The 18,829-nt window shown below is 39.7% G+C and overlaps 1 protein-coding gene across 1 annotated transcript in view; it reads left to right on the plus strand.

Moving 5' to 3' along the window:
• Nucleotides 1-18,829, plus strand: part of LOC144232803 (uncharacterized) — a 413,974-nt gene that overhangs the window by 34,455 nt on the left and 360,690 nt on the right. Inside the window, exon 2 of the mRNA XM_077765644.1 lies at nucleotides 10,735-10,898. The gene's annotated coding sequence lies outside the window, so the exon portion shown is untranslated. The remainder of the gene's footprint in view (nucleotides 1-10,734; nucleotides 10,899-18,829) is intronic.

Below are 18,829 nucleotides of genomic sequence, written 5' to 3' on the forward strand. Positions count from 1 at the left end.
GGAAATGGTGGGGGAAAGGGAGAGAGGCAAACCATGAGAGACTCTTGAATGCTGACAAAAACTGAGGACTGATGGATGTGGGGGGGAGGGGGGATGGGCATGGAGGAGGACACTTGTGGGGATGAGCACTGGGTGTTATGTGGAAACTAATTTGATAATAAACTATTTGTAAAAAAAAAAATTCAGAAACAACTACCACAAAAAAAAAGAAAAGAAAAGGCAGGGTCAGCCATAGCTACTTATTTATTTATTAGTTTAAAAATTTTATTTTTAGAGAGGAAGAGAGAGAGAGAGAGCCAGTGGAGGAGAGGAGCAGAGGGAGAGAGAGAGAGAGAGAGAGAGAGAGAGAGAGAGAATATTAAGCAGGCTTCACGTTCAGCATGGAGCCTAATGCAGGGCTTGATCCCATGAGCCTGGCATCACGACCTGAGCCCAAATCAGGCATCAGACACTCAACCAACTGAGCCAGCCAAGCACCTCTGTCATAGCTTTTTATTTAATTAACTAATTTTTAAAGTTATTAAAAACAATGTTATTTTTAAATTTTATTTATTTTGAGAGAGAGAGAGAGAGAGAGAACATGAGCGGGGGAGGAGCAGAGAAAGAGAGCGAGAAGAATCCCGAGCAGGCTGTGCACCATCAGTGCAGAGCCCAATGCAGGGCTCGAACTTATGAACCATGAGATCATGACCTGAGCCAAATCCCCAAAGTTGGACACCTAACCAACTGAGGCACCCAGGCACCCCAGTCATAGCTTTTAAAATATCGGTTCAAGTGAAAAATTATTTTTCTTTAAAATAAAAGAAAAATACCCTCATGCTTAAACAATTATAATGGCCCTTAATTAATATGTGTAAGTTAATAGATAATGAGTCAACATAATACAGACTAGCACACACTTTTTAACATAATTATCCTATTAGTAAACATTCTTTATTAACTGGGCCATATATTTTTTTTTTCAGAAAATAACTTTGTCTTTTCTCCAAAAAGTTTTTCTTTTTTTTCTAACTTTTTTTATTAAAATTTTTTTAAATGTTTATTTATTTTTGAGAGAGAGAGAGAGAGAGAGACAGAGACAGAGCATCAGCAAGGCAGGGGAAGAGAGAGAGGGAGAAACAGAATCCAAGGTAAGCTCCAGGCTCCAAGCTGTCAGCATGGAGCCTGATATGGGACTTAAACTCACAAACTGCGAGATCATGACCTGAGCTGAAGTCGGATGCTTAACCAAGTGAGCTACCCAGGCACCTGAGATTAATTTTCTTTCAAAGAGATAAACAATTTAGTTTTCTTTCCTAGTATTTGTGGATTTTCAATCACATTCAAGGCTTTAGTCATGTTTGAAGTTCTCACTCAGCCAAAGGGATGCCACTTTAATTTTCAATTATTATTAAATTATTTTCATTTTCAGTTTAGTGGTCAGAATGACTTTTACTTAAAGAAGTACTTTATTTAGAGAATTTATTTTACTAAAATAAATATATGCAGGTGGGTTTACTAAACATATATTCTATAACTATAGTACTATGGAAACTGTTTTTACAGCTTGATAGATCTCATTTTTACTGCCTAATGGAAGTACAATTTTTAGGATATTTAAAAGACTTTTCTTCAGTTTATGTCATACAAATTCAATCTTTTCTTGCATAGATTTTTCTGTGACACAAGCAATGATTATGCAAGGCCATTTATGTATGTGAATTGCTCCGTGATATTATCAGCCAAAATTGTAGGTTGAGGTCAAGTGATGTCAAGTCATTATTTAAAGAAACAAAGGCAAAAGGAAAAAGACAGATTGTAGAGGAGAAATTTAATACATTTTGGCAACATAAGTAGGAAGGTCAGTAAAGGACACGAAGCTAGAGTGATGTCATTATAATTGGCTGTAGTTCAGAAGCGGCAGGGTGGCAGTTAGCCAAAAAGGCACTTTGATGTTGTTTGTTTATATATTGCTATTTAGCTATTCATATCCAGAAGTATGGCAAGTACAGCAGATAATTTTATGGTGGATGATGGATATTGTGGTTACTGGCTTATTTTAAACTTTGTTTGTAAAATACAATGACTATAGCTTATTTAAAGCTTTCATTTTTAAGATGCATTTCCTCTGAACATGCCGATCTGTAGAATCCTCTACACTCTAAGACAGGTCAAACTGCTGCAGAGGTATTTTTGAAGTGGAATGGATATAGAGATTTTGAGTTTGGGCATAGCATTTAGGGAAGATTCCCATGATGTTTTAAAATTATGAAATAATCAGATCTCTGCAGTATTCTGTCCTGGCTTCCTGGGTGGTATTTATGCCACGCCTATAAAGAGGGAGAAAGGAGTCAGCTGGAAAGATAGTTTCCTTTTTCAGTTTCTCATTAGATTGCACTTTCCCCCTGAGGACCTTGGCTGCCTAAGTAACTATTACTCCATTGGCTAAATCACATGTATTTAGCAAGTGATGGCTTTCTATTGGTTAGAGATTTTATTTATTTTTTTATTTTATTTTACTTTATTTGTAATTTACATCCAAGTTAGTTAGCAGATAGTGCAATAATGATTTCAGGAGTATATTCGAGTGATTCATCCCCTATGTATAACATCCAGTGCTCATCCCAACAAATGTCTTCCTTAATGCCTCTTACCCATTTAGCCCATCCCCCCACCCACAATCCCTCCAGCAACCCTCAGTGTGTTCTCTGTATTTAAGAGTCTCTTACGTTTTATCCCCCTTCCTGTTTTTATATTCTTTTTGCTACCCTTCCCTTATGTTCATCTGTTTTGTATCTTAAATTCCTTATATGAATAAAGTCATATGATATTTGTCTTTCTTTGAATAATTTTGCTTAGCATAATACCCTCTAGATACATCCATGTAGTTGCAAATGGTAAGTTTTCATTGTTTTTGATTGCTGAGTAATACTCCATTACATATGTCCATACTCCATTATAAAGACACCACATCGTCTTTATCCATTCATTAGTCGATGGACATTTGGGCTCTTTCCATACTTTTGCTATCGTTGGTAGTGCTGCTGTAAACATTGGGGTGCATGTGCCCCTTTGAAACAGCACACCTGTATCCCTTGGATAAATACCTAGCAGGGCAATTGCTAGGCTGTAGACTAGTTCTATTTTTTGTTTTTTGAGGAACCTCTATACTGTTTTCCAGAGTGGATACCAAGTTTGCATTCCCACCAGCAATGCAAAAGAGATCCTCTTTCTCCGCATCCTTGCCAACATCTGTTGTTGCCTGAGTTGTTAATGTTAGCCATTCTGACAGGTGTGAGCTGGTATCTCATTGTGGTTTTGATTTGTATTTCCCTGCTGATGAGTGATGTTGAGCATTTTTTCATGTGTCTGTTAGCCATCTGGATGTCTTCTTTGAAGAAGTGTCTATTCACGTCTTTTGCCCATTTCTTCACTGGATTATTTATTTTTGGGGTGTTGCGTTTGATAAGTTCTTTATCAATTTCGGATACTAACTCTTTATCTGATATGTCATTTGCAAATATCTTCTCCCATTCCATTGGTTGCATTTTAGTTTTGCTCGTTGTTTCCTTTACTGTGCGGAAGTTTTCTATTTTGATGAAGTTCCAATATTTCAGTTAGTGGTTAGAAATTTTAGATGCAATTTTTGTTGCATGCAGATATTTAAAGCAAACCTATCAAATAGAAATATAATGCAAGCCACAATTATGAGTCACATAGATTATTTTACATTTTCAAGTAGCCATATTGAAAAATTAAAATTAATTTAATGATATATTTTCTTTAATATATATCCAAAGTAGTACCATTTTTTTTTAGAAAGAGAGAGAGAAGGTGCAAGTGAGCGAGGGGCAGAGAGAGAGAGAGAATCCCACAAAGGGCAAGGAGAGGGAGAGAGAGAAGCAGAGCTCACCTGAAGCGGGGCTCATGCTTACCTGAAGTGGGATTTGTGCTCACCCGAAGCGGGGCTCGAGCTCACCTGATGTGGAATTTGAACTCACGAACCATGAGATCATGACCTGAGCCAAAGTCAGATGCTTAATGACTGAGCCATCCAGGCTCCCAGTAGTATTTTTTTTTTTTTTTAAAGTAATCTCTATACCCAACATGGGGTTTGAAGCCACGACTTCTAGATCAGGAGCCAGGCACAGCAAAGTATTAATACTTAAATATGTAATCTGTGCCCCTGGCTGTCTTGGTTGGTAAAGCGTGTGACTCTTGATCTCCGGGTCGTGAGTTTGAGCCTCATGCTGGGCATAGAGCTTACTTAAAAAAATACAAAAAAAACCCCAAAACACCAAAAACAACAACAACAACAACAACCCTTTGAAGCCAGACTAAACTGTATGTAAACTAACTTAAGAAAAAACGCCAAATGCTGCAGCTGGTCTTGAGAGACTGATACTTACTGTTCTACTCCTCTTCTACCCATTCTATATTCTCTGCACCTTTGGCTAAACACTTTTGCTAGTCTAAGTGGTTTATCTAATGGGTGATACTGACCATTCATATTTTCTCAGGACAGGCATCAGCCCAACTACTTACTGTCAGATCTGGGCACAGGCATTCACTTGGTCATTTCCACTGGCTCTTACCTTCAAAGGTCAAGCCACCAACCTGGAGTAAGGGTAGGAGTTTGCTAAATACCAACTATGTCTATTCCAATATAACATGCAGAATAGAGGAAATTATTTCAGGGTTGCTTTGAGGGTCCTGTTGTACACATTGGAAACTGGACCTAGTGAATTTATTTTTACCCTGTGCACTCTGACATGGAATCTTGGATGACTACACATTCTTAAATAATAACTACAACCTTGAAATTCCTACGAATTCTTTCTCCAGTATACAGTTACCCTGAGAAAATGGACATAGGTTTCTGTGAGGAAGAACTGGTTGAATTATTACCATATAATGTTCCCTTGGTATTGCATGGTGATTTCTCATAGATTCTTGACCTCTTCTTCAGTTGCTGGAGGCCCATAGGGGATTTGGGGTAGATCTCGAGAAGGACATGTATTGTCTCAAGAGGCAGAGGTCTCTCTGTTGTCTTCAAGTAAGGGGTAGGGGGTGCTTCTTTTTAGGATGGAGGAATGGAGCACTTCTGATGGGCCCAAAAGGATCAAGAGAACCTGAGTATTCAAGATTTTTGAGTGCAAAGAGCTAGATATTCCCATTCCAGGTTTACTAATCCAGGTCCTGATCTTGGCGTTGTAGAATTGTGTATTTTAGAACTTAACCCTCTGTGGAGTTCTGCTAACTTTATGATTCAGTTCTGGGAAAAAAAATAAAACCTCAGCTTTCTTTGCCTTTCAGCTACAGTAGAGCAGAGATTCTTATGTGCTGCCAAGGAATCCCTCTGGCTTTCACACTTTACCTTAAATTGGTGATTAATTATCTCTAGTTTTTCATTGTTTTTCTCCAGCGAATTGATAGCCCTCAGCAACAGCTACTCTTTCCGCAGTCCCTATAATTACTACTTCCCCCAAATCTCTCAAATGCTTGAGATGTTGCCTGCAGCTAGTGCTTTCTCTTCTCACTCTGTTCACCCCAGGTGAAAGTCTTAACAATTGCATTGCTATAGTCTGCCAGGGGCGGTTAGCACTCCACCTATCACCAGTGATGGAATCCTCACTGCTAGCCATCAGCAGGTGATTCAGCATCAAAGTCCCATTCTAGAATCTGCTTCTCAGGACCACTCCTGACTTCTGCTTTAGGTCAATATTCCCAGAAACTGACTTTGAGATGTAGATTTGCATGTGGGAATTTTACTGGTGAATGGATTTGATACTGCTGCATTGGATTTGAAGGCATTGAAAGAAGTAGGATTAGGCAGAAGGAGAGATTGACAACTGTCTTGTAGTTGTAATAAAGCAGCTCTGGGTTTATATGGCTTTTGAGAGTTGTTCCTAATTAAGGCTTGGGGGACTTGCCCTTTTATTCCCTTCCCCTGCCATCCCAGTTAACCAGTCATTGGATGTGGACTGCCCCCAAGGAGAGGCACGACTTTGGGTTAGGTGGCTCACCTAATCTGGTGGCTTCCCAGATTCAGAAGAGGAATTCAGCTACGAGATTTTAGTAGCCTATACTCCCAGAAGCTGGGATGTGAGTGCCTTGGTCCAGAAGGGTGCTTGCGGGTGGCATGCGCCAGATCTATTCCTTTCGATGCTAGGCATAGTGTGATCAGCTTCTATGCTAAATACTTATATAAGACATAGAGTGCCCAGAACGATATTCTCAGCACTTGTTCTCAAAGTAGGGGGCAGGAAACCCCTTTTGGAGGCAACACCTGGAAAGTAAAGATCCAGACTTTGCATCTCCCACCTCTTTCCTCAACCTGGATGGTAAGGGTGAAATTCCCTAACAATTACTAAAATTATCTTCTAATCACAGGGAAAGTTATGTTTCTGCAAATTTACACTTTCATGACCTGAAGGCCCTTCCCCATTATAATACTTGAAGGCTGGCATAGTTCATGCTGAGCATGTGGGCAGTCACTGACATATTTCTGTAAATAAATGGTGAAAACGTCTCAGTGGAGACTAAGTATTCAAACATATGTGCAAAATTTATGGTGGGGTCATCACCCAGAAAATAGAAGTCTTACAGACCAGGCATCCCATTCAGTAACAGTTGTACATAAAGGACTTAAACACATAGTGAATTTATAGAGATAGATACATTGCATGCCCATGAGAGTATCCCTGCGAACACAGTATCACTCTGTACAAATAACTCCTTATGTTCAAAGAAAAATTATATCATAGGCTAGGTCAAAGATGAGACCCAACGATTTCATTTATTGTATGATTAATATTATTATCTCATTTTGTGATATACTTAGATGCAATCTTCTTAGGTGCAGACTTTAGTCATTTATATAACTTACGTACAATTTCTTTTGAGCACGAGGCCATATTAACCAGAAAGTTCTGAAATTTCTGATGAAGTTTTGCTGATAATAAGTAATTTCAATGTTAGAAACAAGTAATTATTTGATATAAAATCTCAGTACCAAAGTATTTCATTTTTTTTCCTACATCAGTTTCTTCTCTCCAGTCTTGCTGTCCCATTTGAGTATAAATAGCTACTGGATAGCATGGACTAGTGTACCATCAACTGTTAACACAAATGGCACTGTCCTATTTGTAACTTTTTGATGAAAGTAATGAACACTGAAGAGTCATGCATTTAAACCCAGATATAGTTTTGTTCATAAAATGCTATTAGTTGTCTCATAATTTTTAATAGCTGAAAAAATATATTTGATGTTATTCAAATATGCATAACATAGAAGAAATAGCCTCTATATTAACTTCCTAGGATGTTTAGTACAGTTTTTTTTTCCTTAGCCAGCTTTAGGCAAGGTCTCAAGTTATTGACAGCACAACAGACTTGTTGATTTAGGACTTTTTTCTTCTCTTCTCCTCTCTTCTCTCTCTTTGGCTTTAGGGAACATATTGTTGTGGCCTCCTTTATGTCTTTATCCTATCTGTTTTCCTCAGAAGAATTTGGCTGTGCTGATTGTTCTCTCTTTAGAATAATTTCCCCCTCTCTCAGTTTTTCTGCAACCCTGGTCTCTGGATTACCTTCCAATCTGTCTGTTTCTTTTTTGTTTCTTCTAGTAATTTCTCCTCCTCTATCCTTTAAATATGGATGTTACCATGGTTCTGCCTTTTCCTTCTGTGTTATTCTCCACTTTCTGCCTTTGCTGCTTCATCTTCGTCCAGTACTCCAGAATGATCTTCCAGTACACCAATGACTTCCAAATTTCTCTGTAAACAGAGAGGGCCATCTTTACAAAGAGGTCCCACAGGCTTCTCACTTTCTACCCCAAACTGAATCACTAGGCATATGGTGAAGTTTAGTTTGAATAGTCACAGACTGGGAGGCAGAAATGCAACTTTATTTTATATAATATTTCATTTATGTCCCAAGAGATATTTATTTAGAAGACAACAGTTTCAAAATTATCTCCCAAATTCAGAATCTAAGTAAATGAGTGAGGTCTTCATTAATTGTTCATTCATTAAATAAATTTTAACTGATTATGTGGGGTAATGTTTTTCCACATTTCTGTGATAAGAATCATGTGGAGAGCTGGCAATGAATTCCACTAATTAAAACAGGGCCCAGTATGAGCCAGTAACTTGTAAATTTTTATATTTACAAATATTCCAAGATGATTATCATGATCAAGGAAATGTGGGAAAACTGGCTTGTAACCTGCTTTTCAGCTTCCTTTAGATTTTAAGTCTTGAACTACTTACTATTCCCTGAATGACCAATGGGAAAGTCTTATCCAGTCCACTTTAAATTTTTTTTTTAAATGTTTTATTTATTTCTAGGAGAGAGAGAGACAGCGCGAGCAGGGGAGGGTCAGAGAGAGAGGGAGGCACAGAATCTGAAGCAGGCTCCAGGCTCTGAGCTGGCAGTCAGCACAGAGCCTGACGCGGGGCTCGAACCCACGAACCGCGAGATCATGACCTAAGCGAAAGTCGGACGCTTAACCGACTAAGCCACCCAGGTGCCCCTTATCCAGTCCACTTTAGGAAAGCAAAGTAAGTTTTCTGAACCTTTGGTTTGATAAACTCTCCTCTTTGGAAGCATCACAAATACTTTATTCCAATTGTTTCCTAGAAGATACTGTTTCTCATTTCCATTTCTAACCCAGCTCTTCTTGATCACGTTTTCCTTAGAGGCTCACCCCTTGAGTTGAGATAGTAATCCAATCAAATCATTGTTAAAAATTGGTTTCTTATTACCGGATTGTCACCTTAGGCAACCTTTGCTTGCTTCTGTCTTGCTCTCTTATCTCCAAAAACTTAAGAAGTTAGGGTGTTTTGTATGGACTCAATATTTTGTCCTTTCCACTTTAAATCTCATATTAACAACCCCATGTATATCAGCTTGAATTTGATCTTTTTTCCCCTTCCTTCCTTCCTTCCTAACGAGTTCAATTCCCTTTGGCATCATGCAGATAATGCCTACTTATTTCATGGTCATTATCTTAGAAACAATCCTGATGATGTAGAAAATGGTAAAAATCGTGGAGGATGTCACACCCCGCCTGAGTTTGCCATTGACCTTCAGCCAGAGCTTAGGTTGTGAGGGTCTGGGATCTTCTCTGCGCACAATCTTGCGGATGGGGCTGAAAAGCATGAAGCTCTCGGCTAGAATCAGGGAAGCTCCTTCTTGCACAAGTCCTGCATACTGCTGACGGTCACATATCCAGGCATAGAGCACACAGCTGGCCATGCAGTCTATGGCTGAGGCCTCTGGGAAGCCGCAGCCACTTTGGTCCATCACCACACCCACCTCGAGTTTGAGGTCCAGACTGCGGATGTGGGCAGGCAGGGGCCCTCGGGGGGCATAGGTGGTGAACAGCTTCAGGAAGAGCACCTGCCCTGCCCTGAACTGCTCTCTGCAGCTCCAAGGTGTAGTCCACGTAGTTTCCGCTCACAAACACGATATTTTCCCCCCAACTCCTGGAAGCCAGACAGCTGCGCACCGGCTGCCAGAGGTCCTGCCGGTTGCCCCTGGAATCAGGCCGATTTTGCCAGGTCGGGTCACCTGACGCCTACGGCTACCCAGAGAGGACAAACTACTTTAGCGTCTTGCTTGGTGTTCGGCCGGCTCCCACCGCAGCGGCGCTCAGCCTTCTGGGAGCCACTCTCAGTGACGTCAGCACTCCGGCTTGGTCCGTGGAGAGGTGCGGGTTCTCTAGTACGTATCTCCGTTCTCAGGTTTGAGGGTGGGTTCTATGATCTCATGCTTTTAAAATGTACGCATCAGTCTGTTTTGAGTATTAGTTTTTTTTTTTTTTCTTTCTGGTAATTTCTCAATCTCTCAAATTTTCCTCCTACTCTCAAGGATTCTCTTTTCCCTTTCCTCATTCTCAAGAGGCCATTTGGGTGCAGAGGGAAGCTTTTATAACCTTGGAGCAGTGGGGGAGGGGCATCCGGATCATAGCTTTTCTCCCGTTACTCTTAGGATGTCCAGCCCACTCCAGCAGGTCTTTGGTACCCGTCTGTGTCTTTCGCACGTAGACTGGCTCACCTACCTGGTCTGTTAACTATCCTGAGCTGGTCTCCACCGAGCTATAAATTGTCCCACTATGGTTTTGAGGTGTGTTGTCTTGGTGATTTCTTTCTTTACCACTGCCTCTAATGGTGTGGTTGCCCTTGCAAAATTCCTGGTCTCTTCTATAGCTCATCCTTTCTGCACCTATCCTGCAGAGGCATAGTCACCTGGTATGACTGCCTTCAGGTATTCCTGCTTAGGAATGTCCCTCACAGATTACTGTTTTACAATACTCACGCCATGCTGCGTATTGCACTACTCTCCCTGTTGTGTTTCTTTAACTGTGATTCCCCAGGGAAGAATCAGCTCCAAGATTTTTAGATCTATCCTTTCCCTCCCCACAGTGTATCCAGGTGTGTTTCTATCCCATCGACTCCTCCCCGGGGTCTTGGTTCCAGGACACGTCAATAAGACTGACGTGTCAGTCAGGGTCTTGGAAGATCCAGAGATGGCATACTCAAATTGGGCAATTTCAGAAGAGTTTAGTAGAGGGACTATTTACTACGGTGTGAGGAAACCACGAGGGACAATGAAGGACTCAGGTTAGAAGCAGCAGGATGGCCAGGCAGAAGTTGGGTATCCTTCATAGATGAAGACAGCCTGTGACAATCCCATAAGGAAGGAGATAGTAAAGTTATCCTGACTCCCTTTTCTCCCTGTGATCTTTTCTAGATGCTCCTCATTGGCTGAATTCAGTAAGAAACCAGAGGGAGGGGAGCCTGTTAACGCAGCCCATCTCTTGATAGAATCCAGCCAGTCTCTTGGGCCATGGAGCAAGTGGAGAATGGATCCGAACCGGCAAGTGGAACATACCCAGCTGACTCGGCTTCCTGGAGGTACAGAGAAAATTGTGTGTGTGTGTGTGTGTGTCTGTGTCTGTGTGTGCGTGCGCACATGTGCACGAGTGTGACAGAGAGAGAGAGGAAGGGAGGGTAGGGGAGTAGGGGAATGTTCACAGAAATCCTTGACCATAAAGAAATGTTACTGATGGAACAGTTATTTTTTCTGTAAGTTATATGTTGGAAGAAAGAAAAGGCCACCTCACCGGATCATATAGCTGTGTGAGGCCTATAGCTTGTGCTTTGTAGGTCTTTTTCTCAGCACTAGTCATGGTAGCTGGCACATAGGAAATCTTCAGTATTAATTAATATCTTTTGTACTAGGGAAACAAACTTGAAGTCAGGAAGTGTTTACACAATGTGATGGTTAATTTTATGTGTCAACCTGATTGGCTAAGGGATGCCCGAATACCTGGTGAAACATTTGTAGGTGTGTCTGTGAGGGTGTTTTTGGAAGAGATTAGCATTTGAATCTGTAGACTGAGTGAAGATCTGCCCTCATGAACTAATATTGGTGAGTAGCCAATCTTTTGAATGCAGAGAGAGGTGGAAGGGTGAAATCTCTCTCTTCTTGAGCTGGGACTTCCACCTTCTTCTGCCCTCTGACATTGGAGCTCTGAGTTCTCAGGCCTTTGACTAAGGGACTTGCACCAGCATCTCCCCTTTTGCCTCGCATGGCTTTGGCCTTGGACTGAATTATATTGACTTTCTTGCTTCTCCAGCTTGCAGACAGCAGATCATGGAACTTTTAGACTTTCATAACCATCCCAGTTAAATGCTGTACTAAATCTTCTATGAGTATCTCTATGTATCCTGTTGGTACTATTTCTCTGAAATCTCATACACACAGTTTGCCTGGTTGAACGTGATCCCTAAATTGGGCTGATGACTATTGGAGGTCCTCTTTTGGCAGTGATTATCCTTGCTTGAATAACCTGATTGCTTATTTAATCAAAGAAGAATGTTTTTAGAATGTTGCTGTAAAATTTGCTTTTTCTTTGTTTTTTTTTCTTTAGCAGAATTTGTCGGTTTACAAGTCTTATTTTACAAACAAAATTTTTTTCTTTTCTTTCCTTTTCTTCTCTTTTCTTTTCTTTTCCAGAGAGAGGGAGTGAGAGAGAGCACGAGCAGAGGAGAGGGGCAGAAGGAGAGAGAATATCAAGCAGGTTCCATGCTCAGTGTGGAGCATGACATCGGCCTTGATTCCATGACCCTGGGATCATGACCTGAGACAAAATCAAGAGTCTGATGCTCAACCACTGAACCACCCAGATGCTCTTTTGTTTTCTGTAAAATTTTCCTTTCCTGGGGTGCCTCGGTGGCTCAGTTGGTTAAGTGTTCAACTCTTGATCTCAGCTCAGGTCATGATATCAGAGTTTGTGGGATTGAGCCCTGTGTTGGGCTCTGTGCTGACAGCTCAGAGCCTGCTTGAGATTCTCTCCCTTCCCCTCTTTCTGCCTCTCCCCTGCTCACTCGTGTCTCTTTCTCCCTTGTAAAACAGATAAATAAAACTTAATTTTTTTTCCTCCTCTCCTGTTTCCGGAGCTCTCCCTGGCTGACTTAAATAAAAAGTGTCACTGGTTCTGCTCATCCATTTCCATCTTTAGAAACAGCCACATGATGTGATTCTGTAGTCTTCTTTGGAGATTATCTCCATGATCAGGCTTTCTCTTCTAACCTCTGCTGATCTTGGTGGTCATCCTGGGAATCCTCCTCACTTTCCCTGTCATCCTGTTTCTGGTCTAGATGGGTATTAAGGATGTGGGATGATTATAGACTTTAATGCCTAATCCATATCTTTCGTATTATAGAGCTTGCTCTTAAAATCTGTCATGGGATATAATTTCTAATATGTTTTTTTCATTTCTTCCCTCACCCAAGTATACAAATCTTTTTTTTAAAGTTCTGTTAAAATACATCTTATTTCAATATGTGTGTCTAACTTACTTTATACCTGTAAACATACTATTATTTCTCATGTAAAGCAGCAAACTCAGTTACTGTGAGGGTCAGTCAGGGAACCATAGTGTGTGAAGCTGTCAGATCAGAGGAATTGCAATGATGTTAGGACTCTGGAAAGAGGAGTGCATGCTTTATCTAAAGATATGAAAATTTAACTTAAAAACAAAAATGCTTTTCTGGCAAAAATCAGTTTAAAAGTTGTCTATAGGCCTGATTCTGTCGCTGACCTAAATTGTTGAGAAAAACATTAATAACATGGAGGGCTCTGTTGACATTCTTGCTCATTTATTCATTTAATAAACATTTATTGAATGCTGCAGAGTCCTAGGCACCCATTTAGATTGTTGCACCTCTAGGGGCGCCTGGGTGGCTCAGTTGGTTGTGCGTCCGAGTTCGGCTCAGTTCATGATCTTGTGGTTTGTGGGTTTGAGACCTGCATCAGCCTCTATGCTGACAGCTCAGAGCCTGGAGCTTACTTTGGATTCTGTGTCTTTCTCACTGTCTGTGCCTCCCCTGCTCATGCTCATGCTCTGTCTCTCAAAAATAAACATTAAAAAAATTTTTTTAGAATGTTGCACCTCCAAATATGAATACGAATACTAACACTAATAATGATACTAAGAATTTGTTTTTGGCTCTCAGGTTTTCTGGGTCTAGGAAAACAGGTGGAAAACTAAATGTCTAATTATAGAAGCATGTGGTGGGCTTCCAGAGAGCTTGGGAACCTAAAAGAGGGAGTGGGTGACAGTTGAGGACTCAATGCTTAACAGAAGAGCCAGTTTGTGGTATTTGTCATGCAACCCTAGAAATGTATATTCCAAAACAATAAAGTACACAATGTTTTGTGCTCTCAAGGTATGCACATTATTTATTTATTTATTTTTTAAAGTTTTTAAGGGATGCCTGGGTGGCTCAGTTGGTTAAGCATCTGACTCTTGATTTTGGTCATGATCTCACGATTCATGAGATGCATCCTTGCAGAGGGCTTTGTGCTGACAGCATGGAGCCTGCTTGGGATTCTTTCTCTCCTCTCTCTGCCCCATCCCAGCTTGCACATGCATGTGCTCTCTCTCTCTCAAAAAAAAAAAAAACCCAAAAAAACCGCAACTAATTGCACGTGCATGAACTCTCTCTCTAAAAAAAAAAACACAACAAAAAACGAACTAATAAATACTTAAAAAGAGCTCTTTATTTTGGGGCACCTGGGTGGCTCAGTTGGTTGAGTGTCCGACTCTTGATTTCAGTTCAGGTCATGATCTCAGGGTTGTGGGATTGAGGCCCGCTTTGGGCTCTCCCTCTGACAGTGCGGAGCCCGCTTGGGATTCTCTCTTTCTGCCCCTCCCCTACTTGTGCTTTCTCTTTAAAATAAGAAAAGGTTTTTATTTATTTATTTTTAATGTTTTATTTATTTCTGAGAGAGAGAGACACACACAGAGCGTGAGTGGAGGAGGGGCAGAGAGAGAGGGAGACACAGAATCCCTAGCTGGTTCCAGGCTCTGAGCTGTCAGCACAGAGCCTGATGTAGGCCTTGAACCCATGAACTGTGAGACAGTGACCTGAGCTGAAGTCAGACACTCAGCTGAATGAGCCACCCAGGCATCCCTAAAAAAAAAGTTTAAAAATTTTAATTCCAGCATAGCTAACATATAGTGTTGTATTAGTTTCAGGTGTGCAATATAATGATTCAACAATTCTATAATTGCTTAGTACTCATCCTAAGTGTACTCTTTAATCCCCATCACCTATTTTACCCATAAGTTTCTTCTCTGCAGTTGAGTCTGTATCTAGGCTTGTTTCTCTTTTTTTTCCCTTTGTTCATTAGTTTTATTTCTTAAGTTCTATGTATAAGTGACATCATATGGTATTTGTCTTTTTCTGACATTTCACTTAGTATAATACTCTCTAGCTCCATTTGTTACAAATGGCAAAATTTCACTCTCTTTTATGGCTGAATAATATTCCATTGTGTATATATGTATATATATACACACACACATATATATATATGCACACCACGTTTTCTTTATTCATTCATCTGTTGATATATACACTTGGGCTGCTTCCATAATTTGGCAGTAAACAATGCTGCAATAAACATAGAGATGCATATGTCCTTTTGAATTAGTGGTTTTGTATTCTTTGGGTAAATACCCAGTAGCGCCATTACTGGATCATAGAGTAGTTCTATTTTTAATTTATTGTGGAACTTCTGTAGTGTTTTCCACAATGGCTGCACTAGTTTGCGTTCCTACCAAATGCGTAAGGGTTCTTTTTTCCTCCACATTGTGGCAAACACTTGTTGTTTTCTTGTATTTTTGATTTTAGCCATTCTGGCACATGTGAGGTAGTGTCTCTGTGTGGTTTTGATTTATATTTCCCTGATGATGAGTGATGTTGAACACCTTTTCATGTATGTGTCTGTTGGCCATCTGTTTGTTTTCTATACTATTATATTTTTGAGTTGATGTGTCAAGTAGGTTGAGAATGGAATTAAAATACTGCTTTATTTTACCAGGAGTCCTATTCTTTCCATATTAGAAGAATTTTAAGATACTAAGGAGTTGTGATTGAAGACAGAGATGATGTAATCCAATGATCCCAACATTTTTACCCCTAGAACAAACATCAAGAATGATTGTGTTGTACTCAGAGCCCTGTCATCCACATATTCTGATTTGAGAAACGTCGAAGAGTTTTGCAGGAAATAAAGCACATAGAACAATAGACTATTTAAACCACAACTAACTTTTTTTTTTTTTTTTCTTTTAAAAACATATACATAGGGGCGCCTGGGTGGCTCAGTCGGTTAAGCGTCTGACTTCGGCTCAGGTCATGATCTCATGGTTCATGGGTTTGAGCCCCACTTCGGGCTCTCTGATGACAGTCAGCTCAGAGCCTGGAGCCTGTTTCAGATTCTATATCTCCCTCTCTCTCTGGCCCTCCCCTGCTCACGCTGTCTTTCTCTCTCTCTCTCAGAAATAAATAAAACACTAAAAAAAAATAAAAACATACATAAAAAAGTCACTAAGAAATTTTCAGTTAGAAAAGTATAATTTATGAGAATTATAATAATTCATAATCTTCCAACTCTTAAGGGTAAATAAAGGCTATTCTATGATAAAAAGTAGCCTGTGTGTTATGAGCAATTTCGTCTTTGTTGTCTGAAACACTACTTCATTTACTCCACCTTAAAAGCAAGTGAAGTACCAATGACTGATTTTGATGTTATAATGGAGACAACTTTGGAACAGCTATACATTTTTAGAAGAAAATTATCTGTAAATCTTGGTAATTTAACTATTACTAGGTTGAACTGCCTGTGACACATTGCCCAGTTGCTTGTGATATAACAGTATGTCATGACATTGGGGTTGTGAGTTATTGCACTAGTTCAGCTCTATTCTTTTATCAGAGGTTAAAACTGAGGCCTAAAGAGTAACTTACGGAAGACCTCATGGTGCACTAATAACAGGACTGGGGCCGGGGGAGGGAAGTAAATCAATATAGAGTGCATGCTGTGCAACTGGTGTTGTCCTAGGCATTTTCTACACATTTTCCCCAATTCTCACAACTCTTCAAGGTAGATGTTAATTTTATCACTGTACAGAGGAGATAATAGATTCTCAGACAGTTTAACAGCTTGTTTAATAATATACAGCAGATAAGTCACCCAGCAGGGATTTAACACAGGTCTAAATCTCCTATTACGCTGCTGTGCTTAAAAATAGAACCCATGTCTCAACTTCAGTTGTATGCTATAAACTGCATTAAATATTCTCTCTAATAAAAGAAAAGTTTTAAAAAGGCAAATCTGTGCCCTATTCTGGTATTATCAGGATATATTGCCATTGGCATAGACTTGTATTTGTCTCCATATTTTGTTACATGTTTTGCTGATTGTTTTCTGATCAATGAAACCCCCCCCCATGTGTTTGAGTCAACAATTGGTACCTATTGATAAAAAATACTTGGGCTGATCAAAAAGTCAGGAATGTTAGCAAAATCACTGAAGAGGATTGATCATACCTTTAAACACACCTAGTTGACAATTTTTTTTCTTTAATACTAGTACAACTTAATTGTGATTTTGGAACTTTGTTGTATTTGCCTTAATTTAATCAATGAAAAACTGATTATTGAGATAACTTAAGTAAAATTGCCTTTAGTGAATGGCGTGAGGTTTAAGTGAAATCTTAAAAAAAAAACCTAATACTTTACCTATTGTCATAGTCAGTCAGTTACTCAGCCATACACATTATTTTGTCTATATAGTCTTTATAATAAATGCAAATTATAACTACAGTGATAATAGATTTCTTTTTTGTGTCATATCTTCGTATAAACAGCCATTAAGTAATTTATTTTGAAAGATGAATGACAAACTATGACATTTCTAGTTCAAAAGTTGTGTTCAATTACATGGTTTTTACAATAAGAAGAGTTATGGTCAGAGGTGTTAGGATGATTTTTAAAAAAAATTTTTTTTTAATGTTTTATTTATTTCTAGGAGAGAGAGAGAGACAGCGTGAGCAGGGGAGGGTCAGAGAGAGAGGGAGTCACAGACTGAAACAGGCTCCAGGCTCTGAGCTGGCAGTCAGCACAGAGCCCGACGCGGGGCTCGAACCCACGAACCGTGAGATCATGACCTAAGTGAAAGTCGGACGCTTAACCGACTAAGCCACCCAGGTTCCCCTTAGGATGATTTTAACTTTGCTTCTTTTGTGCTATTAGCATCCAATTTATTTAGACCACAAACAGCTACGTTATTTTATAAAGGATTCACTTTTAATCTAGGAGTCTGTTTGTTTAGTTGCTTTTACTGTCTGAATCAATCATTTATTTTTCATGTATGTATTATATCTATAATTTATCTATCCATTCATCCATCTCTTCTATAAACCTATCTATAAACAGTAGTTGATTTGTTGCAGTGATCCACATTTTACTCTTTAAAATTCACTTCAGAAAGTTTAGTGAATTTGAAATCATAAGAGACTTCAGTGTATCTCCGTATAAAATAGAGGTGAAGTTATATTCCAAAAGAAAATTCATATTTTCCTTAGGAATTAGTTTGATGCTATTGAACTAACAAGAAACTTTTAAAGCAAAATTCTGAGTCCAGCTGCTGTAGACCATGCCAATTAAAGATTAAAATGTTTTGAATGATTCCAACTAAATATAATTTGTATATTTTTTCCTCAGGATAAAATTATAAGTAATTAAAGTGAACACTGTTGTAAGGATGGAAGAAGCACATGGGTAACGCCTGTGTTTCCTATAAGACACACTACAGTGGCCTCAAATCCTTTGTGGATTTGTCTAATTAGAAGAAAGAAAGGAAGGTAGGAAGGAAGGGAAAAATACATGAATGTGCTATAGTAAACCTCCTCACAGAGTGACTTGATACTCCACAGGAGTGCTTTCAAAGACCCTGTGGAGGTGTGAAGGAAGTAGGATTAGGCGAAGGAGAAGCTGAGCTGGGATGCATTTGTAGTAGAGATCTCAGCTCTTCTATGTGGAGATCTGGACATGTAAGGATTTCTAGTTGAGTCAAAGGTCTGGGTCTTTATACCACTGCATCATTCATAGGTTGTAGGCTGCCCCTGAGGAGAGGGTATGACGTAGTGTCTTTGTCTAAGGTCAGTTCCTGGAGAGGGACTCATGTGCAAGCTGTCTGCAGTCAACACTTCTGGGAGCTAAGGGAGTGGGTGGGTGCTTTGAGTCAGATTTAGGCAGCACACAATATTATCTACTAGAATGGAAGACTCTCTTGACATAAGCGAGCCTCTTTAATATAAACATCCTATTAGAGATAATTCAGTAATTCCCCTGGCCTCTTCTACAGTGAGAGCTCTATCTAAATTGATGTCAGATCTATTGGCTAGGAACTTACTTAGATCTTTTGGGTCTCTGCCCCACGCCAGTCTTTCTCACCTCTTTTTATAGGATGCTGGCTGGTCCTGCTT

This window comes from Crocuta crocuta, unplaced genomic scaffold (genome assembly GCF_008692635.1).
Source record: "Crocuta crocuta isolate KB4526 unplaced genomic scaffold, BGI_CrCroc_1.0 scaffold174, whole genome shotgun sequence".
In the NCBI taxonomy this organism is placed as follows: domain Eukaryota; kingdom Metazoa; phylum Chordata; class Mammalia; order Carnivora; family Hyaenidae; genus Crocuta; species Crocuta crocuta.